Below are 26,337 nucleotides of genomic sequence, written 5' to 3'. Positions count from 1 at the left end.
ACCCTCATCGGACATGATAATCAAAGTACTAAAGCATTCGTAACCCGAATGGGACGTGTCAAGGTCCATAGATCTATCTTTAGGATTCGCGTCAATTAGGGGCCATTTCCCTAATTCTTAGGCTACCAAGCTAAAAAGGGGCATATTCGATTTCGATAATCCAACCATAGAATGTAGTTTCGATTACTTGTGTCTATTCCGTAAAACATTTATAAAAGCAGCGCATGTATTCTCAGTCCCAAAAATATATATTGCAAAAGCATTTAAAAAGGGAGCAAATGAAACTCACTATACTGTATTTTGTAGTAAAAATACATATGACGACATTGCACAATGCAGGGTTGGCCTCGGATTCACGAACCAATATCATTTGTATATTTATTAATATACATAATTGTAATCGAACAAATATATGTATATACATTTATTAGTTATTTCCTTTTTATATTAATAATATATATATCTTTCATATATCCATTTTGTATTTAAATATGTTAATTTTTGTTATGTTATATATATATATATATATATATATATATATATATATATATATATATATATATATATATATATATATATATATATATTAAACATATCATTTGTATATCAATAATAATAGTTATAATAATACCAAAATAATATTAATAGTGGTAATGTGATAATAATTATAATACTTAATATTACTAATAAGATAATAATGTTAATAATTATATTATTAATAATAATAATGATATTAATAATTATAATTGTAAAAAAAATATTAATTTTTCTGTAAATGACAGTTTTGATAATGGTTTTGATGACTATATAATAACAATACCCATGATAATATTAATAATCTTACTTATGTTAATAATAATAATTCTAGTATTTATAAAATGATATCAGTATTAATATTTACGAAAATAATAATAACTTGTATTATTTTCATAATAATAGTAATAATAATAATCATAATCATATTAATACCTATTTTAATATTAGTAGTGCTAATAATAATTATTGTTATGATAATAATACTCATTTATTAGATATTAATATGTAATTGTATTATTATAGTGATACTAGTATTTAACTTAACCATAATATTAATAATTATAATAGTAATTATAATTATGATAATAATAATAATTGTTAGTTAATACCTTTTACTAATGATAATAATAATAATGATAATAATAATAATGTATCACTAATCGTATTAATAATAATAATAATAATAATTCTATTTCTAATATTACAATTAAAATAATAACATGTCAAAATGATTTATATCAACAATAATAATATTAACAATAATAATAATTAATAACAATAATAACAATAATAATAATGATGATTTTTAGAATAAAGAAACTACCTCAATAAGTGTTTTAAAAAAAAAACTTGTCTCCCTCACGAATTGAACCCGAGACCTCTCAAATACCATACACACACCCTAACCATTCGTCCCAATTTGTTTTTCTGTAATTAAACTCAACACTTTAACTTTTAACCCGTATAATATTGTTATTATTTCTTCTTCCTTCTCACAACAGCTCGTCGACAAGGAATCAAATTTTTGCAACATATAAACTGACTTAAATTAAATACACAAACAAGCCATGAGTGATTAAAAGGAAAAAAAATAAAAAAAAATTGAAACAAGAGCTGCTGCTGCAGCGGTTTAGCGAAGAAGAAGAAAACAAATAAATGAAAATGATTTAGGGAACGTTTGAGACCAAGCTTATAACATGAAGTAGGTTTTAATCCACTCCTAAAAACTATTGGTAACATCAATTTAACTAAAAACGAAACAGAAAACTCGAATTTGGATCAAGAACAAAGGTTTGACTTTTTGAAACAAATCTTTGACTCGACAAATTAAGCTTCGATTTGAGGAATTTGAATCTCAAATTTGACAGATAGATTGAGTAATTGAATCCTAACAAAACTACATTTCTGGATTTTCATAATTGATTCATTTTTTAATTCTTGCCAAAAAGTGGCAATACAGAACCGACGGTTTAAAAAAAATTCTCTTCTCCCATTATGATTGCAGAGGTAGAAGGTTATAATCATAATGCAATCGACATATAATCACGAGCATACAGAGGACGTAAGAAAAAAATTAAGCTGATAATGATAGATGTCGAGAGTTATCACGGGATGGAGAAGAATGATAGAAAAAAATAATAATAAAAGAGATGGTGTATACACACGTATATATCTATAATTGATCTATGCTTTATCTATTTTTTTACATATTTATTTATTTAATATTAATAATTAATATTATATAATAGTAAATAATACTGTTATACTGTCTAATAAAAATAATAATTATAAATTTTAATGATATTAATTGTAGAAATAATAATAGTATTAATATTAATAATGATAATAATAACAATACCATACTAGTTATGATATTATTTATATTATTAATGATAATGATAATATTAGTAATAATAATAAACTATATATATCCAATTTCATCTTTAAATGTTATATATTTAAAATAATTAAATTATTAATACAATGTTGATATTTGACAGTAATAACAACATTAGTGTTAATACAAAAACTATATTTTAACTTGTGAATACATTTTTTAATATTAAAAATTTATTAATTATGTATCATTTAATAATTATATAACATATATGTATAATATCATATATTGAATATTTAATATTTATACATTTTCTACATTACCACATATATTTAATGATAATTATAAATAGAAATCATATTTGTTTATTTATAGATTCGAATTTAATTATTTTGTATTTTGTTTTACATACTTAGCTTATATTATATTTTATTGTTCTAATTATTATATATCTTTACATTTATATAGAATATATACATATTTATTTACAAACAATTGTTCGTGAATCGTCGGGCATGGTCAAAGGTCAAATATATACATGAACACAGTTCAAAGGTTTTGGGACTTTAACATTATAGACTTCGCTTATCGTGTCGAACTTATGTAAAGATTAAGTTTAAATTTAGTCGGAAATTTCCGGGTCGTCACAGTACCTACCCGTTAAAGAAATTTCGTCCCGAAATTTGATCGTGGTCGTCATAGCTAACATTAAAATGTTTTCATGACGAATTTGAGCTGATAACTAGAGTTTTATTACTGTTGAGTAATATGGATAAGATAATTCAATTACTCGAAGAGTACGAGTGAAGCTATCACTAAATAGTGAAATGATAAGGACAAGTTTCATCATAACTTTTGACTATTCATGGTTGGATTTAGAAAATAGGTTGCGTCTTAACTTTTGACGTTGTCTTGGTTGAATTCCAGAATTCTAGGGATAACTTTTGACGTTGTCCACGGTTTCCTTCATAGTTTCGCATAATCCGCTTTTCGGTACTAAATTTTCTATTGAGTGTTTCCAATACTCCATTCTTTATCATCAAACTTTCGACGGTTAAGGTCGTGTACAGTTTTTGCTGCCGTCTTCAGCTTTTTCAGAATTTGTGGTATTGATTTGTAGACTGGGTGCTTTTCAGAATTTCAGAATGGAAGATCATAATTCGAAGAAATAAATGTTATATGTTTACATATAACTGTTGATGTAGACATGCTGCGAGATTTCAAAATACTGATTGCTGATTCTCGGTATTTGTTACGGCAATTCTCGTTATCAGATGCAGATGAGTAGATGACATGATTTCAATGAATATAATAACTTTTCATAAGGTCAAAGATCAATGATGTTGCTGGTAAGTTTACTGCTAATGTAATGAGATATAAACGGTTTTCCGGTATTGATGACGAAAGGCAACTTTTATATCAGGGTTATAATAAGCTAATCCGAGTGAAAAGTCGAAGTTGACTTGTTGGAGCTGTAACAAAATTTACTGTGATGCCCCGTACAAAACCATCGTGTACGAATCATCAACAACAGGATCATTACAAGGTTAAGTACTACATGCTGTAATAAAAGAAGTTGCATTCGCGATAAAAAGATGACGTCATAACCGACGTCAATTGTTTTACACCAACAGTATGCTTCTACGAATAGCAAGTATGAATAAATGTATGTGACCCTTAGGTCGTTACAAAACATAGTTCAAAAGTATTAAAGTTTGAATGCAAGATAAACAGTTCATGCGGTGATAACACTAGAGCAGCGGGTGTCTACGGCAAGACTAGCACGACAGCGGAAGCAAATAACCTTAAGCACCTGAGAAAAACATGCTTAAAAATGTCAACACAAAGGTTGGTGAGCTATAGTTTAAGTATAACAGTATGTAAGGTAGGCCACGAGATTTCGGTGCTACAAAGAGCGTTTCAAAATAGTATGATAAAGTATATGTTAACCGTGAGCACTTGGTAACTAACTTAACGTTTATACCCCCTGAAAGTACACTTGGCAAGTGTGTATGTCTACGAAGTATTAAACACTCGTTAAATGCTAGCGCTACTAGCCCGAGTGGGGATGTCAAACCCTATGGATCCATATCTAAGATTCGCGTTCACCGGTTCAAAAACCAATGACTAAACGTTACCGAGCTAAAGGGAATGTTTCTGCCGTTATATAACCCACACATATATAAAGTTTAAGTACTCATGCCTAGTATGTAAAACATAAAATCCACATGTATTCTCAGTTCCCAAAATAAGTTAAAGTAAAAAGGGAATGCTATAACTCACAATGATAAAATTGCGGTAAAGTATGACTCGGAAAGTAAGCAAGTAATGAAGGTTGTCCAAAAGGGTCCTCAACCTAAGTAAAATAGTACTAAGTCAGTAAATCATCCGAATATGTTTAAAATTATGTAAATAAGGTCTTAAGGGTCATCATCATTCATCATCAAACAAAAAGCGTAAAGTAAGTTTCGTTTATGAAAGTAGTTTAAAACAAAGGCTGATTTCGGTCAGTCACCACGGCCTCTACCCTTACTGAAATAAGGTGAGACCAGTGGCCATGGCTCCGGATATGAGTCCTTTCAGTGTGATAAAATTTATAGAAGCAAACTCGTCTTCGTTTGACCTTGGCGATGGTCTAAGTGCGAGTAGGTCAGAAATTTCTGCACAACGTTAAAAGGACATAGTGACGATCGGAGGGCCATAAATCCTAAACCGTAACTCGAATTAAGACGAGTCCTATATGAAAAATTATCTACTAGAAAAGATATATCTGAAAATCAAGGTTACAGTAGCCCAGGTGTACTGGTCTGTTACAGAACCCAGAAAACAGTAGGCAGAAGACAGAAAATAAAAAAATAGTAGGTTCCGGTGGTCTTGGTGCTCGATGCTTATCACGGTTCTCATCCTTGATGCATATAGCTTCAAGTGTACAACTCGTTGATGTGTTTGCATCATTTTCACCAAGGTTTGACCATCATAACCCAAGTGTAAGTCTAAGACATGAAGCACAACTCACTTAAGTGTTGCAAGTGTTTTGATGAACCAAAGTTACATCAAAGTCTTAAATCTAACACATACATGAACTTTAAAACTAATAATAAGTTACAAACTTGAAAGTGAACTTGTGAAATCAAGATCTTAATATGTAGAACATAGTTCTTAGTTTGATCTTGAAGATCCAAGACTCAAAAGTCTAGATCTAGCATAAGTGTACCAAGTTATAATTAAAGAAACTTACTTACATGTTCTTGAACTTTTAAGGTTAACTTTAGTTCAAGATTAATGAGATCAAAGTTAACTAGTAACATTTGACCAATAACAACCAACAAACATGAAATTAAAGTGCATAAAATGAAGACATAAACTAAGTAAACAAGTAAATGATTCATGGTGGTTCATACTTTAAAGATTCAAACTAAAGTTTGATCTTTAAGAAAGTAAACTTTAAAGTTTACTAACATGAATTACAAGTATGAGTTTAACAACCATGAACCTTAAATCTTTTGATACATTAAGTGTAGAACATAAACTAGTAAGTTTATGTTCTTGAGTGTTCTTGTAAAAACAAGATAAAAGAAGAATGAAACTAAAGAGTTTGATTCTTGGAAACTAGTAAGTAAATGATAACATGTAACAAAGTAACAACAACTAACAACTACAAACAATTAACAACAAAGAACAAAGATGATGATGATTTAAGGGTTGTTGGTTCGGTTTTTAACAAGAAAAGAAGAGAGAAAATGTTTTCAAGTTACTTACAATACTTGAGAGAAAAAGAGAAAAAGTTGGAAGTATTCTTGTGTGTGTGTTTGAATGAGAGAAACTAGTAGCTAAGTAATACAAAAAAAAATGAAACAAACCCTCCCCAATACACATGGAGGCCGACGGTTAGGAGGGAAGAAAGGGGGGGAGAGGATTGTCCACAAGTTTCATGTATGTAAAGCTCACATAAATTGGTTAATAGAAGTGTTTACATGGGAAGGGTGCAAGTAACAAGATTCCATACAACTAACTAACTAGTTAAGTTCAAATGATGATACTTACATGTAGTGTTGGGCTAAATAGTCCAACTAAGGAGTAGGGTGGGCTTTATAAGCCCATGTTTGATCATAAAGCCCAAGTATGTATTAATTAACAAATTAATCCAAGTAAAGGTCCATTAATACTAATAAAGGCCCAAGTAATTAACTAATAACCATAGTTAATCAAAATGATTAATAAAATTAATCATGAATGTAAATAGTATTCTAAAAATATTATTCGTGAAAGTTTCGTGTGTCACAAAGACGTTTCGGGCAATTAAAGTCAAGTACGGGCAATCATGGCTACATGTAAATGTAATAACATACATTCGTTTAATCACAAGTATTAATAATAATTATTATTAATAAATAAACGTTGGAAAATCCAGGGTCGTTACATTACCCACCTGTTAAAGAAAATTTCGTCCCGAAATTTAAGCTGAAGTAGATGGAGGAGTCGGGAAAAGGTGAGGATACTTCTGCATCATTTGATCCTCTCACTCCTAAGTAAACTCAGGTCCTCGTTTGGCATTCCATCGTACTCGTACAATCGGAATCTTGTTGCGTTTCAAAGTTTTGATCTCACGATCCATAATCTCAACAGGCTCTTCCACAAAGTGGAGTTTGTCATCAATAGTAAGTTCCTCAAGTGGTATGATAAGTTCCGGTGCCGCAAGACACTTCTTCAAGTTTGACACGTGGAAGGTAGGATGAACTGAGCTCAATTGTGCTGGTAGATCCAAACAGTAAGCAACAGGTCCAACACGTTCCAAGATTTCAAAAGGACCAATGTATCGTGGGTTCAACTTTCCACGCTTTCCAAAACGAATCACACCCTTCCAAGGTGCAACCTTCAACATTACACGGTCGCCCACGTTGAATTCAAAGTCCATACGTTTAAGATCAGCATAACTCTTTTGATGATCGCGAGCAGTCTTAAGTCTAGCTTGAATCTGAGCAATCTTCTCCGTTGTTTCATGGACTACCTCGGGTCCAGTGATTTGCTTTTCTCCTACTTCGGCCCAACAAATAGGAGATCGGCACTTACGGCCATACAATGCTTCAAAAGGTGCGGCATTAATGCTCGAGTGATAACTGTTGTTGTACGAGAATTCGGCTAGTGGCAAATGCCTTTCCCAGGCTTTTACAAAGTCAATGACACATGCACGTAACATGTCCTCCAAGGTCTGAATCATTCGTTCACTTTGTCCGTCAGTCTGTGGATGATACACAGTACTCATGTCAAGACGAGTTCCCATGGCTTCTTGCAAAGAACGCCAAAATCTAGAAGCAAAACGGGGATCGCGATCGGAGATGATCGATAAAGGTACACCATGACGAGACACAACCTCTTTGATGTATAATTGAGCAAGTCTCTCTATTGTATCCATTTCCTTCATCGCTAAGAAGTGTGCAGATTTGGTAAGGCGGTCAACAATAACCCAAATAGTATCGTATCCGCCCACCGTCTTTGGTAGCTTGGTGATGAAATCCATTGTTATCTGTTCCCACTTCCATTGTGGGATTTCTGGTTGTTGAAGCAATCCAGAGGGTCTCTGATGCCCGGCTTTAACCTTCGAGCAAGTCAAACACTTACCAACATAAGTTGCAACGTCTTTCTTAAGATTCGGCCACCAATACTGTTCTTTAAGGTCGTGGTACATTTTGCCCGCTCCAGGATGAATTGAATATCTCGATTTGTGGGCTTCATTAAGTATAAGGTTCCGTAAATCTCCATAACAAAGTACCCAAATTCTTCCGGCATAACATCGGAGTCCAGACTCCCTAATCTCGAATCGAGAGACAAGTATGTTCAAATGTTCGTGAGATATGTTCTCCTCCTTGAGAGCCTCATCTTGGGCTACTCTGATCTGGCTGTTGAGGTTCGAATGGATGGTGATGTTCAGAGCCCTAACACGAAGAGGTGCCGTCCTCTCCTTTCGGCTTAAAGCGTCAGCTACAACATTGGCCTTGCCAGGATGATAACGAAGTTCACAATCGTAGTCGTTGAGTGTCTCGATCCATCGACGCTGTCTCATATTTAGTTGCTTCTGATCAAAGATGTGTTGGAGACTCTTGTGATCGGTGAAAATAGTGCTCTTAGTTCCATACAAATAGTGTCTCCACAATTTGAGCGCAAAGACAACGGCTCCAAGTTCAAGATCGTGAGTAGTGTAATTCCGTTCATGAATCTTCAGTTGTCGGGAGGCATAAGCAATAACTTTTGATCGTTGCATCAGTACACAACCAAAACCACTCTTCGATGCATCACAATAAACGACGAAATCGTCACTGCCTTCAGGAGGCGATAGGATAGGTGCGGAGGTTAACTTCTTCTTCAAAGTTTGGAATGCTGATTCGTGTGCGGGTTCCCAAATGAACTTCTTACCCTTGTGAGTCAGTGCAGTCAAAGGACGCGCAATCAGAGAAAAACCTTCGATAAACCTTCGGTAATAACCGGCGAGACCTAGGAATTGGAGAATATGCGTCGGAGTAGTGGGGGTCTCCCACTTGCTGATGGCTTCAATCTTGGCGGGGTCAACTTTGATACCCTGGTCGCTCACAACATGACCCAGAAATTGAACTTCCTTCAACCAAAATTCATACTTGGAGAATTTGGCGTAAAGTTGCTCTTGTCTCAAGAGTTCAAGTACTAGTCAGAGGTGTTGTTCATGCTCTTCTTCGCTCTTAGAGTAGATGAGGATATCATCTATGAAGACGATAACAAACTTATCCAAGTACGGCTTGCAGACACGATTCATGAGATCCATGAACACGGTAGGTGCATTGGTTAATCCGAATGGCATCACGAGAAACTCATAATGACCATAACGAGTTCTAAATGCAGTTTTCATTACGTCACTTTCCTTCACCCTCAACTGGTGATAACTGGATCGCAAATCGATCTTTGAGTAAACGCTCGATCCTTGTAGTTGATCAAAAAGATCATCAATTCTAGGAAGAGGATACCGATTCTTGATAGTCAATTTGTTGAGTTCACGGTAGTCGATACACATACGGAAGGATCCATCCTTCTTCTTCACAAACAGAACAGGTGCGCCCCAAGGCGAGAAGCTTGGTTGGATAAATCCTCGATCAAGTAGTTCTTGTAGTTGGCTTTGTAATTCTTACATCTCGGAAAGTGCGAGTCTATAAGGTGCGCGAGCTACAGGCGCTGCTCCTGGCACTAAGTCAATCTGAAACTCTACTGCTATCAGTGGCGGTAATCCAGGCAATTCTTCAGGGAAGACATCGGAAAATTCGTTCACAATTCGAACGTCGTTCACGCTCTTCACCTCAGTTTCTACCGCTTTCACATGTGCTAGGACAGCAAAACATCCCTTCTTCAGAATCATTTGCGCTTTCACGCAACTAATGAGGTTCAACTTCGAGGTACATCTCTCTCCATAGATAACCAGTGGTTCGCCATCTTCTTGTGGTATGCGAAGTGCTTTATCTCCACAGATAATATCGGCCCTTATCTTGCTCAACCAATCTGTAGTGACCCGAACTTTTCCATGTTTATATATATTAATTGAGATTGATATTTACATGATTAAATGTTTCCAACATGTTAAGCAATCAAACTTGTTAAGACTTGATTAATTGAAATATGTTTCATATAGACAATTGACCACCCAAGTTGACCGGTGATTCACGAACGTTAAAACTTGTAAAAACTATATGATGAAATATATATGGATATATATATAGTTAACATGATACTATGATAAGTAAACATATCATTAAGTATATTAACAATGAACTACATATGTAAAAACAAGACTACTAACTTAATGATTTTTAAACGAGACATATATGTAACGATTATCGTTGTAAAGACATTTAATGTATATATATCATATTAAGAGATATTCATACATGATAATATCATGATAATATAATAATTTAAAATCTCATTTGATATTATAAACATTGGGTTAACAACATTTAACAAGATCGTTAACCTAAAGGTTTCAAAACAACACTTACATGTAACGACTAACGATGACTTAACGACTCAGTTAAAATGTATATACATGTAGTGTTTTAATATGTATTTATACACTTTTGAAAGACTTCAATACACTTATCAAAATACTTCTACTTAACAAAAATGCTTACAATTACATCCTCGTTCAGTTTCATCAACAATTCTACTCGTATGCACCCGTATTCGTACTCGTACAATACACAGCTTTTAGATGTATGTACTATTGGTATATACACTCCAATGATCAGCTCTTAGCAGCCCATGTGAGTCACCTAACACATGTGGGAACCATCATTTGGCAACTAGCATGAAATATCTCATAAAATTACAAAAATATGAGTAATCATTCATGACTTATTTACATGAAAACAAAATTACATATCCTTTATATCTAATCCATACACCAACGACCAAAAACACCTACAAACACTTTCATTCTTCAATTTTCTTCATCTAATTGATCTCTCTCAAGTTCTATCTTCAAGTTCTAAGTGTTCTTCATAAATTCCAAAAGTTCTAGTTTCATAAAATCAAGAATACTTTCAAGTTTGCTAGCTCACTTCCAATCTTGTAAGGTGATCATCCAACCTCAAGAAATCTTTGTTTCTTACAGTAGGTTACCATTCTAATACAAGGTAATAATCATATTCAAACTTTGGTTCAATTTCTATAACTATAACAATCTTATTTCAAGTGATGATCTTACTTGAACTTGTTTTCGTGTCATGATTCTGCTTCAAGAACTTCGAGCCATCCAAGGATCCATTGAAGCTAGATCCATTTTTCTATTTTCCAGTAGGTTTATCCAAGGAACTTAAGGTAGTAATGATGTTCATAACATCATTCGATTCATACATATAAAGCTATCTTATTCGAAGGTTTAAACTTGTAATCACTAGAACATAGTTTAGTTAATTCTAAACTTGTTCGCAAACAAAAGTTAATCCTTCTAACTTGACTTTTAAAATCAACTAAACACATGTTCTATATCTATATGATATGCTAACTTAATGATTTAAAACCTGGAAACACGAAAAACACCGTAAAACCGGATTTACGCCGTCGTAGTAACACCGCGGGCTGTTTTGGGTTAGTTAATTAAAAACAATGAAAAACTTTGATTTTAAAGTTGTTATTCTGAGAAAATGATTTTTATTATGAACATGAAACTATATCCAAAAATTATGATTAAACTCAAAGTGGAAGTATGTTTTCTAAAATGGTCATCTAGACGTCGTTCTTTCGACTGAAATGACTACCTTTACAAAAACGACTTGTAACTTATTTTTCCGACTATAAACCTATACTTTTCTGTTTAGATTCATAAAATAGAGTTCAATATGAAACCATAGCAATTTGATTCACTCAAAACGGATTTAAAATGAAGAAGTTATGGGTAAAACAAGATTGGATAATTTTTCTCATTTTAGCTACGTGAAAATTGGTAACAAATCTATTCCAACCATAACTTAATCAACTTGTATTGTATATTATGTAATCTTGAGATACCATAGACACGTATACAATGTTTCGACCTATCATGTCGACACATCTATATATATTTCGGAACAACCATAGACACTCTATATGTGAATGTTGGAGTTAGCTATACAGGGTTGAGGTTGATTCCAAAATATATATAGTTTGAGTTGTGATCAATACTGAGATACGTATACACTGGGTCGTGGATTGATTCAAGATAATATTTATCGATTTATTTCTGTACATCTAACTGTGGACAACTAGTTGTAGGTTACTAACGAGGACAGCTGACTTAATAAACTTAAAACATCAAAATATATTAAAAGTGTTGTAAATATATTTTGAACATACTTTGATATATATGTATATATTGTTATAGGTTCGTGAATCAACCAGTGGCCAAGTCTTACTTCCCGACGAAGTAAAAATCTGTGAAAGTGAGTTATAGTCCCACTTTTAAAATCTAATATTTTTGGGATGAGAATACATGCAGGTTTTATAAATGATTTACAAAATAGACACAAGTACGTGAAACTACATTCTATGGTTGAATTATCGAAATCGAATATGCCCCTTTTTATTAAGTCTGGTAATCTAAGAATTAGGGAACAGACACCCTAATTGACGCGAATCCTAAAGATAGATCTATTGGGCCTAACAAACCCCATCCAAAGTACCGGATGCTTTAGTACTTCGAAATTTATATCATATCCGAAGGGTGTCCCGGAATGATGGGGATATTCTTATATATGCATCTTGTTATTGTCGGTTACCAGGTGTTCACCATATGAATGATTTTTATCTCTATGTATGGGATGTGTATTGAAATATGAAATCTTGTGGTCTATTGTTACGATTTGATATATATAGGTTAAACCTATAACTCACCAACATTTTTGTTGACGTTTAAAGCATGTTTATTCTCAGGTGAATATTAAGAGCTTCCGCTGTTGTATACTAAAATAAGGACAAGATTTGGAGTCCATGTTTGTATGATATTGTGTAAAAACTGCATTCAAGAAACTGATTTCGATGTAACATATTTGTATTGTAAACCATTATGTAATGGTCGTGTGTAAACAGGATATTTTAGATTATCATTATTTGATAATCTACGTAAAGCTTTTTAAACCTTTATTTATGAAATAAAGGTTATGGTTTGTTTTAAAAATGAATGCAGTCTTTGAAAAATGTCTCATATAGAGGTCAAAACCTCGCAACGAAATCAATTAATATGGAACGTTTTTAATCAATAAGAACGGGACATTTCACAATCCATACCGATGATCAGGTCAAAACTTCCCAATTTGATGGGTATCAAATCAATTTTGAAATCTGCACCAGCTATGTTGATAATAGCTCCTCGACTAATATGGTCAACTTTCTCAAGTTTTCCATTGTCAACCTCGACAAGCATACTCTCTTTTAACGGGACTAACGACAAATTAATCTTATCGAAAAAATATCTACATACATAACTTCTATCCGCACCAGTATCAAACAAGACAGAAGCTAAAAGGTTGTTGATTTTGAATATACCTGTCACCAAGTCGGGGTTTTCGCGTGCGTCCCTTGCATTAACATTGAAAGCTCTAGCGCGGGGTGGTCCGCCATCTTTTCTTTTGTTTGGACATGCATTTCTGAAATGGCCTGTCTGCCCACATTCGTAACACTTCTTCGGCCCGTTGGTGTTCGGCTTCCCATTCAAAGTGGTGACCTTGCAGTCTTTTTCAACATGCCCAGACCGTTGGCACTTCTCGCAGACAACATTGCAATACCCAGTGTGGTGTTTGTAACACCTCTTGCATTGAGGTAGGGTTCCCTTGTAGTTCGGGTTAGAGTTGGTGTTGTTGTTGGGGTTGGGGTTTCCACCATTGTTGTTTCCTCTGAAACCCTCATGTCGTTTCGCCGGGTTCTGTTCATAGTTTCTTCCCCTGTTGTTGTTGTTGTTGTTGTTGTTGTGGTTATCCCATTTGCGCTTCTCACTAGTACCCGCTTCAGTGTTAGTTTTCTCCGGTTCATCGATGGTTATCTGATTCATTAAAGTATGCGCCATGCGCATCGCTTCGGGAACATTTGGTGGTTTGGACGAGGTAACATTTCCCTTGATGTTCTTAGGGAGTCCCCAGAAGTACCTTTCCATTCGCTTGAATTCTGGGGTAACCATTGTCGGACACATCAGGGCTAGTTCCAAAAATCTCCTGTTGTAACCATCAAGGTCGTTCCCAACGGCCTTTAACTACATGAATTCCATTTCCATCTTTTGGATTTCGGTTCTCGGACAATACTCCTCAATCATGGCACATTTAAATTCTTCCCATGGCGTAGCATACGCCTCATCAATGCCTTGTGCTTGTGCCATTGTGTTCCACCACGTGAGCGCGCTGTCAGACAGCGTGCAAGAAGCAAATTTGGTTTTGTTGTCCTCCGAACAGTTGCTAACTCGGAATACTGATTCAAGTTTCTCGAACCATCTAGTGAGACCAACCGGTCCCTCAGTGCGGCTGAAGTTATGTGGTTTACAGCTCTGGAATTCCTTGTAAGTACACCCATTTTGAACGGGTTGAATAACCGGTGGTGGTGGCGGTGCCGGTGGAGCTTGGGGTTGCATTTTCGCAATGGCTGCGGCTACACGTTCTTGGATCATCTCTTCAATTTGAGCAGCAGTAGGTGTGGATCGACCGTTAGCCATAGTGTTCTATACAAACATTTTGACTCAAGTAAAAATCCAGCATTCAATATATAATAATATAGTATATAACAACCAACATGTAAACAGCACAACACATGTTAATTAAGTAACGCAAGTTGATACAAGTACCGCAAAACACCATACAGTAACGTAAATAGAACACTTGTGCAAAAAGTAACATCACAAAGTTTCCATTCATTAATAATAAGTTTCATACATCATGATAGATTCGTACAATACATAAGTGAAATATGAAACTACAACTAGATTACATCATGAAATCTAATACAAAAGGTCCTACGGTGAAGGTGGGTGTAGGATGTCTAAAACCTGAGCCAACTGCTCCTCGAGCTCAGTAACCCGAGCTCGGAGGATTCCCGCCTCCCTTGTCAATTCCTCGACAATGGGAGATGGTGGGGCAGGTGGTGCTGGTGGTGCAGGTGGTGCCGGTGGTGCGGGTGGTGCAGACCGCACGAAACGGGGTGCAGACGTTCCGGCTCCAGAAATAGTCAGTACGTAATGGGGTGTCTTACGCACTTGTGGGTCGGCAGGGTACGGTACAAGCCGCTTACGAGCAGTAACCCTACGACACCGACCAAATGCGTCAGTGAAAGCACGGCCTCCGTTGATCCCCGGAATGATGGTAACGTCGAAGCGATACCGCTTCTTCGGCGGGGTGGAGGGTGGCTGAATAGGTACATCAGCAGGGTCCTCATCATCACTGGAGTCGTCTGAGGAGGTGTCGTCGGATGAAGCATCAGTGGATGACGGGTCGTCAGAATCATGTGGTGACTGTACGGGTGGCTGAACTGGCCGTCTGTGGGCGGCCATCATCTGTCTGTATCTTCCTGGCGGAATCGGCACTAAACATCCATTAGGAGCGCATCGGCACGGCATGCGCATATGGTTACGGAATGGCCCTTCCCCGAACTCCGCGAGAATCACAACACCACCGATGCGGGGTTGTGGCTCCGAGGGCCCGGGAGCAGACGGAGCTAGAATCTCCGTAGGGTCCACGTGACCATCAATAGTAGCCACTGGTGCAGGTGGCTGGCTGCTAGTCCCGAAAGATGAAGCGCCGGGGTCACTCGTGCGTATCGGGATCGGTGGATCAGCAACGGTGGTAGGTGGGGTAGCTGAAGAGTCTAAACTGCCCAAAACGATAGCAGGTGGAACATCCGACATCTGAACAAGGAAAAATAAATTTTCCATGTCAGTAAGTCATAAAGCAAGCACGTATTAGGCCAACAGTTTAAATCATGTTTAACAATAAGTAACATGGCAATAATAACGAATCGTACAGAAGTAGCATGCAATCGAAAGCAAGTGATATCATACAGTAGTGAAATCATGTAGTAGCATACGACATATAGCAGTAAAAGTAAGCAGCAGCATGCAGTAAGTTCAGCGGAAACAAGTAAACTAGCAAGTTGTAGATTAGTCCTATTAGTGAATCCTACTCGGGTCGGTCTTAGACTCACTAATGCAACCTAATTCCCTATAACCAATGCTCTGATACCAAATGTGATGCACCGTACAAAACCATCGTGTACGAATCATCAACAACAGGATCATTACAAGGTTAAGTACTACATGCTGTAATAAAAGAAGTTGCATTCACGATAAAAAGATGACGTCATAACCGACGTCAATTGTTTTACACCAACAGTATGCTTCTACGAATAACAAGCATGAATAAATGTATGTGACTCTTAGGTTGTTACAAAACATAGTTTAAAAGTATTAAAGTTTGAATGCAAGATAAACAGTTCATGCGGTGATAACACTAGAGCAGCGGGTGTCTACGGCAAGACTAGCACGACAGCGGAAGCAAATAACCTTAAGCACCTGAGAAAAACATGCTTAAAAACGTCAACACAAAGGTTGGTGAGCTATAGTTTAAGTATAACAGTATGTAAGGTAGGCCACGAGATTTCGGTGCTACAAAGAGCGTTTCAAAACAGTATGATAAAGTATATGTTAACCGTGGGCACTTGGTAACTAACTTAACATTTATACCCCTTGAAAGTACACTTGGCAAGTGCATATGTCTACGAAGTATTAAACACTCATTAAATGCTAGCGCTACTAGCCCGAGTGGGGATGTCAAACCCTATGGATCCATATCTAAGATTTGCGTTCACCGGTTCAAAAACCAATGACTAAACGTTACCGAGCTAAAGGGAATGTTTCTGCTGTTATATAACCCACACATATATAAAGTTTAAGTACTCGTGCCTAGTATGTAAAACATAAAATCCACATGTATTCTCAGTTCCCAAAATAAGTTAAAGTAAAAAGGGAATGCTATAACTCACAATGATAAAGTTGCGGTAAAGTATGACTCGGAAAGTAAGCAAGTAATGAAGGTTGTCCAAATGGGTCCTCAACCTAAGTCAAATAGTAATAAGTCAGTAAATCGTCCGAATAGGTTTAAAAGTATGTAAATAAGGTCTTAAGGGTCATCATCATTCATCATCAAACAAAAGGCGTAAAGTAAGTTTCGTTTATGAAAGTAGTTTAAAACAAAGGCTGATTTCGGTCAGTCACCACGGCCTCTACCCTTACTGAAATAAGGTGAGACCAGTGGCCATGGCTCCGGATATGAGTCCTTTCAGTGTGGTAAAATTTACAGAAGCAAACTCGTCTTCGTTTGACCGTGGCGACGGTCTAAGTGCGAGTAGGTCAGAAATTTCTGCACAACGTTAAAAGGACATAGTGACGATCGGAGGGCCATAAATCCTAAACCGTAACTTGGATTAAGATGAGTCCTATATGAAAAATTATCTACCCCAAAAGATCTATCTGAAAATAAAGGTTACAGTAGCCCAGGTGTACTGGTATGTTACAGAACCTAGAAAACAGTAGGCAGAAGATAGAAAATAGAAAAATAGTGGGTTCCGGTGGTCTTGGTGCTCGATGCTTATCACGGTTCTCATCCTTGATGCATATAGCTTTAAGTGTACAACTCGTTGATGTGTTTGCATCATTTTCACCAAGGTTTGACCATCATAAACCAAGTGTAAGTCTAAGACATGAAGCGCAACTCACTTAAGTGTTGCAAGTGTTTTGATGAACCAAAGTTACATCAAAGTCTTAGATCTAACACATACATGAACTTTAAAACTAATAATAAGTTACAAACTTGAAAGTGAACTTATGAAATCAAGATCTTAAGATGTAGAACATAGTTCTTAGTTTGATCTTGAAGATCCAAGACTCAAAAGTCTAGATCTAGCATAAGTGTACCAAGTTATAATTAAAGAAACTTACTTACATGTTCTTGAACTTTTAAAGTTAACTTTAGTTCAAGATTAATGAGATCAAAGTTAACTAGTAACATTTGACCAATAACAACCAACAAATATGAAATTAAAGTGTATAAAATGAAGACATAAACTAAGTAAACAAGTAAATGATTCATGGTGGTTCATACTTTAAAGATTCAAACCAAAGTTTGATCTTTAAGAAAGTAAACTTTAAAGTTTACTAACATGAATTAGAAGTATGAGTTTAACAACCATGAACCTTAAATATTTTGATACATTAAGTGTAGAACATAAACTAGTAAGTTTATGTTCTTGAGTGTTCTTGTAAAAACAAGATAAAAGAAGAATGAAACTAAAGAGTTTGATTCTTGGAAACTAGTAAGTAAATGATAACAAGTAACAAAGTAACAACAACTAACAACTACAAACAATTAACAACAAAGAACAAAGATGATGATGATTTAAGGGTTGTTGGTTCGGTTTTTAACAAGAAAAGAAGAGAGAAAATGTTTTCAAGTTACTTACAATACTTGAGAGAAAAAGAGAAAAAGTTGGAAGTGTTCTTGTGTGTGTGTTTGAATGAGAGAAACTAGTAGCTAAGTAATACAAAAAAAATGAAACAAACCCTCCCCAATACACATGGAGGCCGACGGTTAGGAGGGAAGAAAGGGGGGAGAGGATTGTCCACAAGTTTCATGTATGTAAAGCTCACAAAAATTGGTTAATAGAAGTGTTTACATGGGAAGGGTGCAAGTAACAAGATTCCATACAACTAACTAACTAGTTAAGTTCAAATGATGATACTTACATGTAGTGTTGGGCTAAATAGTCCAACTAAGGAGTAGGGTGGGCTTTATAAGCCCATGTTTGATCATAAAGCCCAAGTACGTATTAATTAACAAATTAATCCAAGTAAAGGTCCATTAATACTAATAAAGGCATACTAACTAGTTAAGTTCAGGTGCATAGCTATATGCATCACTCTTTCCTTCCGTAAATGATGTGCGATTGGTTCATCTTCTCGATTGAGATGTTTTCAAGAATCATGAAAGGTTTGAACGCAGATTGTAATCGTCAAGATACAAATGAGGTTTCAAATGAGATCAAGTGGCAAACTTGAAGAATTGTTTAGTTTCATATGTTATAATTAATATTTTAATTCATTTTTATTTGTCCAATCTTGATAGTCCACATTCGATAGTCCACAGTTAACAGTCCAATAATTCATATATAGTTTAATTTATAATATTCGAATTAATTAATACGTATCGTGACCCGTGTACATGTCTCAGACTCGATCACAACTCAAACTATATATATTATTGTAGAATAAACCTCAACCCTGTATAGAGAACTCGATCATTACTGCATATAGAGTGTCTATGATTATTTCAAATAATATATATAGATGCGTCGATATGATATGTCAAAACCTTGTATACATGTCCCGATATTTAAAGTGCGTAAAATAAATACAGAAATTAAATGACGATAAATAAAATGCGTAAAGTAAATAACAGAAATTAAATGACGATAAATAAAATTGCGAGAATGTAAATTACGATAATTAAATTGCGATAAATAAAGTGTAATCAGTTAGCTGGGAACAATTAGCTAGGAACAGTTAGCGTGGGTTCTTAATAAAATTTCTCATAGTTAATTTGTTTATTTCTAACAAATTTTATTTTGTCAAATGTTTCCTTCATTATGCCACTTGATTTTTGATAAATCAAAATCCAAATATGAAATTGATTGAATATGGTTATTCTGGGGTGAACGGATTTGTATATCGGTGGACGTAAGTAGGATAGTAAACGACTGTTGAATCAACTTCGAAGAATGTACAGTGTAACTTATTAATGTGAAATCTGAATATTCCTCGGGTATTACCTACCCGTTAAAATATTTTCACCATTAACAGTTTGTACAAAAGAATTTTTAATTACAATCTTTATGAAAACATATATACATATATATTTCTTCAGATGTAATCATGGATTTAATGAGTTAATATAATATTAAACTCATTTAGTTTTCGGTTGGAACTAGAATAAATAATCTCTAAAACTTTAGAGATTACATATTCGCCATGTCGAACGAAGATAAATGAGGTAGAACGATACGTAGAACGAAGATCATACTCGAAGTACAGATGGTGATATTGAAGCATGGATTGTTGATGGTACTGGTGCTGTTATTGATGGTACTGTTGGTGCCGGTGATGTTACTGAAGCTGGTAGATTTTGCACCATATTCTCCAAATTGATTACTCGAGCGCGAAGTTCGCTAACTTCTTCTATTATTCCGGGATGATTGTCGGTCGGAATGAGCGGATGAATAAGGTTTAGAATTGTGGATAGAATATAATCGTGTCGAACTACTCTGGAAATGAGGCTAAAAATGGTGTTTCGGATAGATTCGCCGGTAGGTGCTTCAGGTTCTTTGCCAAGAGGGCAATTTAGTGGATGGAAAGGGTCGCCTTCTTCGCGTCTCCATTGTTTAAGTCGACTACGAACTCATCAGATGAATTGGGGATGACTGATTGGTTGATTCATTCTGGTTATACTGCTTTCGGAGTTCGAGTGGAAATCCATATCGGAATAGCTATCGGAATAACTATCGGAATAGCTATCGGAATCTGAGGGACTCGAACTGGTTGAGGGATTCATCTCGTACGATCAGATGAAGGATTTTCGATAAGAAATAGATTATAGGATGTAGATTAGTACCCTGCAATATATAATTTACATATGCATATATAATACTAAAATCCCATAAGTTATGGAGGAATCTACGGAAGCTTTCAGGCAAAGGTAACAATAACAGATACGCTAAGATATGAATTAGCAGATACGCTAAGATATGAATTTTGTCTATGCACTATTCATGCAATCAATGCAATAAGATGTGTCTAGACTGAAATGTCCCGTTCATATTGACTATAAATGTTCCATATTAATTGATTTCGTCGCGAGGTTTTGACCTCTATATGAGACGTTTTTCAAAGACTGCATTCATTTTTAAAACAACCATAACCTTTATTTTATCGATAAAGGTTTAAAAAGCATTACGTAGATTATCAAATAATGATAATCTAAAATATATCGTTTACACATGACCATTACATAATGGTTTACAATAAGAACATATTACATCAAAAATAAGTTTCTTGAATGCAGTTTTTACATAATATCATACAAGCATGGACTCCAAATCTTGTCCTTATTTTAGTATGCAACGGCGGAAGCTCTTAATAATCACCTGAGAATAAACATGCTTAAAACGTCAACAAAAATATTGGTGAGTTATAGGATTATCCTATATATTATCAAATCATAATAATAGACCACAAGATTTCATATTTCAATATACATCCCATACATAGAGATAAAATTCATTCATTTGGTGAACACCTGGTAACCGACATTAACAAGATGCATATAAGAATATCCCCTCTCATTCCGGGAAATCTTTCGGACATGATAAAAATGAATTCGAAGTACTAAAGCATCCGGTACTTTGGATGGGGTTCGTTAGGCCCAATAGATCTATCTTTAGGATTCGCGTCAATTAGTAGATCGGTTTACTAATTCTTAGGTTACCAAGCAAAAGGGGCATATGCGGCTTCGATCATTCACCCATATAATGTAGTTTCAATTACTTGTGTCTATTTCGTAAAACATTTATAAAACTGCATGTATTCTCATCCCAAAATATTAGATTTTAAAAGTGGGACTATAACTCACTTTCACAGATTTTTACTTCGTCGGGAAGTAAGACTTGGCCACTGGTCGATTCACGAACCTATAACAAATATGTACATATATATCATAGTATGTTCAAAATATAATTACAACACTTTTAATACATTTTGATGTTTTAAGTTTATTAAGTCAGCTGTCCTCGTTAGTAACCTACAACTAGTTGTCCACAGTTAGATGTACAGAAATAAATCGATATATATATATTATCTTGAATCAATCCACGACCCAGTGTATACACGTCTCAGGCTAGATCACAACTCAAAGTATATATATTTTTGGAATCAACCTCAACCCTGTATAGCTAACTCCAACATTACTGCATATAGAGTGTCTATGGTTGTTCCAAATAATATATATACATGGGTCGATATGATATGTTAAAATATTTGCATACGTGTCTATGGTATCCCAAGATTACATAATATATTAGAATACATGTATAATACAATATAAGTTAGCTAGGATATGATTTGTATAGAATTGTTAATATTTCCCGTAGCTACAAAAATCAAAAAAATATCCAATCTTGTTTTACCCATAACTTATTCATTTTAAATCCGTTTTGAGTGAATCAAATTGCTATGGTTTCATATTGAACTCTATTTTATGAATCTAAACAGAAAAAGTATAGGTTTATAGTCAGAAATATAAGTTACAAGTCATTTTTGTAAGAGGTAGTCATTTCAGTCGAAAGAACGACGTCTTGATGACCATTTTGAAAAACATACTTCCACTTTGAGTTTAACCATGATTTTTGGATATAGTTTCATGATCATAAGAAAAATCATTTTTCCAGAAAAACAACTTTTAAATCAAAGTTTATCATAGTTTTTAATTATCAAACCCAAAACAGCCCGCGGTGTTACTACGACGGCGTATGTCCGGTTTTACGGTATTTTTCGTGTTTCCAGGTTTTAAATCATTAAGTTAGCATATCATATAGATATAGAACATGTGTTTAGTTGATTTTAAAAGTCAAGTTAGAAGGATTAACTTTTGTTTGCGAACAAGTTTAGAATTAACTAAACTATGTTCTAGTGATTTCAAGTTTAAACCTTCGAATAAGATAGCTTTATATGTATGAATCGGATGATGTTATGAACATCATTACTACCTCAAGTTTTGTGGATAAAACTACTGGAAAAGAGACAAATGGATCTAGCTTCAAAGGATCTTGGATGGCTTGAAAGTTCTTGAAGTAGAATTATGACACGAAAACAAGTTCAAGTAAGATTTCCACACGAAATAAGATTGTTATAGTTATAGAAATTGAATCAAAGTTTGAATATGAGTATTACCTTGTATTAGAAAGATATCTTACTATAAATAAGAAAGATTTCTTGAGGTTGGATGATCACTCTACAAGATTGGAAGTAAGCTAGCAAACTAGGAAGTATTCTTGATTTTATGAAACTAGAACTTGTAGAATTTATGAAGAACACTTAGAACTTGAAGATAGAACTTGAGAGAGATCAATTAGATGAATAAAATTGAAGAATTAAAGTGTTTGTAGGTGTTTTTGGTCGTTGGTATATGGATTAGATATAAAGGATGTGTAATTTTGTTTACATGTAAATAAGTCATGAATGATTACTCATATTTTTGTAATTTTATGAGATATTTCATGCTAGTTGCCAAATGATGGTTCCTACATGTGTTATGTGACTCACATGGGCTACTAATAGCTGATCATTGGAGTGTATATACCAATAGTACATACATCTAAAAGCTGTGTATTGTACGAGTACGAATACGGCTGCATACGAGTAGAATTGTTGATGAAACTGAACGAGGATGTAATTGTAAGCATTTTTGTTAAGTAGAAGTATTTTGATAAGTGTATTGAAGTCTTTCAAAAGTGTATGAATACATATTAAAACACTACATGTATATACATTTTAACTGAGTCGTTATGTCATCGTTAGTTGTTACATGTAAATGTTGATTTGAAACCTTTAAGTTAACGATCTTGTTAAATGTTGTTAACCCAATGTTTATTATATCTAATGAGATGTTAAATTATTATATTATCATGATATTATGATATATTAATATATCTTAATATGATATATATACATTTAAATGTCGATACAACGATAATCGTTACATATATGTCTCGTTTCGAAATCATTAAGTTAGTAGTCTTGTTTTTACATATGTAGTTCATTGTTAATACACTTAATGACATTTTTACTTATAATTTATCATGATTAAACATAGTGTATCAATATCTTAATATGATTCATATGTATTTAGTAAGAAGTTGTTATAACGATAATCGTTATATATATCGTTTCAAGTTTCTTAATTCAATAAACTCAAGTTTATGTATATAACTCATTGTTAAAATACCTAATGAGATACTTACTTATCATAATATCATGTTAACTATATATATAATCATATATATGTCGTCATATAGTTTTTACAAGTTTTAACGTTCGTGAATCACCAGTCAACTTGGGTGGTCAAATGTCTATATGAAACCTATTTCAATTAATCAAGTCTTAAAAAGTTTAATTGATTAACATGTTGGAACCCCTTAATCATGTAAATAAAAATTTCATTTAATATATATATAAACATGGAAAAGTTCGGGTCACTACAGTACCTACCCGTTAAATAAATTTCGTCCCGAAATTTTAAGCAGTTTGAGGTGTTGACGTATCATCTGGAAATAAATGCGGGTATTTCTTCTTCATCTGATCTTCTCGTTCTCAGGTGAACTCGGGTCCTCTGCGAGCACTCCATCGAACCTTAACAATTGGCATCTTGTTTTGCTTAAGTCTTTTAACCTCACGATCCATTATTTCGACTGGTTCTTCGATGAATTGAAGTTTTTCGTTGATTTGGATTTCATCTAACGTAATAGTGAGATCTTCTTTAGCAAAACATTTCTTCAAATTCGAGACGTGGAAAGTGTTATGTACAGCCGCGAGTTGTTGAGGTAACTCAAGTCGGTAAGCTACTGGTCCGACACGATCAATAATCTTGAATGGTCCAATATACCTTGGATTTAATTTCCCTCATTTACCAAATCAAACAACGCCTTTCCAAGGTGCAACTTTAAGCATGACCATCTCTCCAATTTCAAATTCTATATCTTTTCTTTTAATGTCAGCGTAGCACTTTTGTCAACTTTGGGCGGTTTTCAACCGTTGTAGAATTTGGATGATCTTCTCGGTAGTTTCTTATATTATCTCCGGACCCGTAATCTGTCTATCCCCCACTTCACTCCAAAAAATCGGAGACCTGCACTTTCTACCATAAAGTGCTTCAAACGGCGCCATCTCAATGCTTGAATGGTAGCTATTGTTGTAGGAAAATTCTGCTAACGGTAGATGTCGATCCCAACTGTTTTCGAAATCAATAACACATGCTAGTAGCATGTCTTCAAGCGTTTGTATCATCCTTTCACGCTGCCCATCAGTTTGTGGATGATAGGCAGTACTCATGTCTAGACGAGTTCCTAATGCTTGCTGTAATGTCTGCCAGAATCTTGAAATAAATCTGCCATCCCTATCAGAGATAATAGAGATTGGTATTCCATGTCTGGAGACAACTTCCTTCAAATACAGTCATGCTAACTTCTCCATCTTGTCATCTTCTCTTATTGGCAAGAAGTGTGCTGATTTGGTGAGAGATCAACTATTACCCAAATAGTATCAAAATCACTTGCAGTCCTTGGCAATTTAGTGATGAAATCCATGGTAATGTTTTCCCATTTCCATTCCGGGATTTCGGGTTATTGAAGTAGACCTGATGGTTTCTGATGCTCAAATTTGACCTTAGAACACGTCAAACATTCTCCTATGTATTTAGCAACATCGGCTTTCATACCCGGCCACCAAAAATGTTTCTTGAGATCCTTGTACATCTTCCCCGTTCCAGGATGTATTGAGTATCTGGTTTTATGTGCTTCTCTAAGTACCATTTCTCTCATATCTCCAAATTTTGGTACCCAAATCTTTTCAGCCCTATACCGGGTTTCGTCTTCCCGAATATTAAGATGCTTCTCCGATCCTTTGGGTATTTCATCCTTTAAATTTCCCTCTTTTAAAACTCCTTGTTGCGCCTCCTTTATTTGAGTAGTAAGGTTATTGTGAATCATTATATTCATAGATTTTACTCGAATGGGTTCTCTGTCCTTCCTGCTTAAGGTGTCGGCTACCACATTTGCCTTCCTCGGGTGGTAACGAAATCAAAGTCGTAATCATTCAACAATTCAATCCACCTACGCTGCCTCATATTCAGTTGTTTCTGATTAAATATGTGTTGAAGGCTTTTGTGGTCGGTATATATAATACTTTTGACCCCATATAAGTAGTGCCTCCAAGTCTTTAATGTAAAAACAACCGCGCCTAATTCCAAATCATGCGTCGTATAATTTTGTTCGTGAATCTTCAATTGTCTAGACGCATAAACAATTACTTTCGTTCGTTGCATTAATACACAACCGAGACCTTGCTTTGAGGCATCACAATATATCACAAAATCATCATTCCCTTCAGGTAATGACAATATAGGTGCCGTAGTTAACTTTTTCTTCAATAACTGAAACGCTTTCTCTTGTTCATCTTTCCATTCAAATTTCTTCCCTTTATACGTTAATGCAGTCAAGGGTTTTGCTATTCTGGAAAAGTCTTGGATGAACCTTCTGTAGTAACCAGCTAGTCCTAAAAACTAGCGTATGTGTTTCAGAGTTTTCGGGGTTTCCCACTTTTCAACGGTTTCAATCTT

This window comes from Rutidosis leptorrhynchoides, chromosome 2, assembly GCF_046630445.1.
Source record: "Rutidosis leptorrhynchoides isolate AG116_Rl617_1_P2 chromosome 2, CSIRO_AGI_Rlap_v1, whole genome shotgun sequence".
In the NCBI taxonomy this organism is placed as follows: Eukaryota; Viridiplantae; Streptophyta; class Magnoliopsida; order Asterales; family Asteraceae; genus Rutidosis; species Rutidosis leptorrhynchoides.
The sequence above is the reverse complement of the archived record's forward strand: the minus strand, read 5'-3'. Positions refer to the sequence as shown.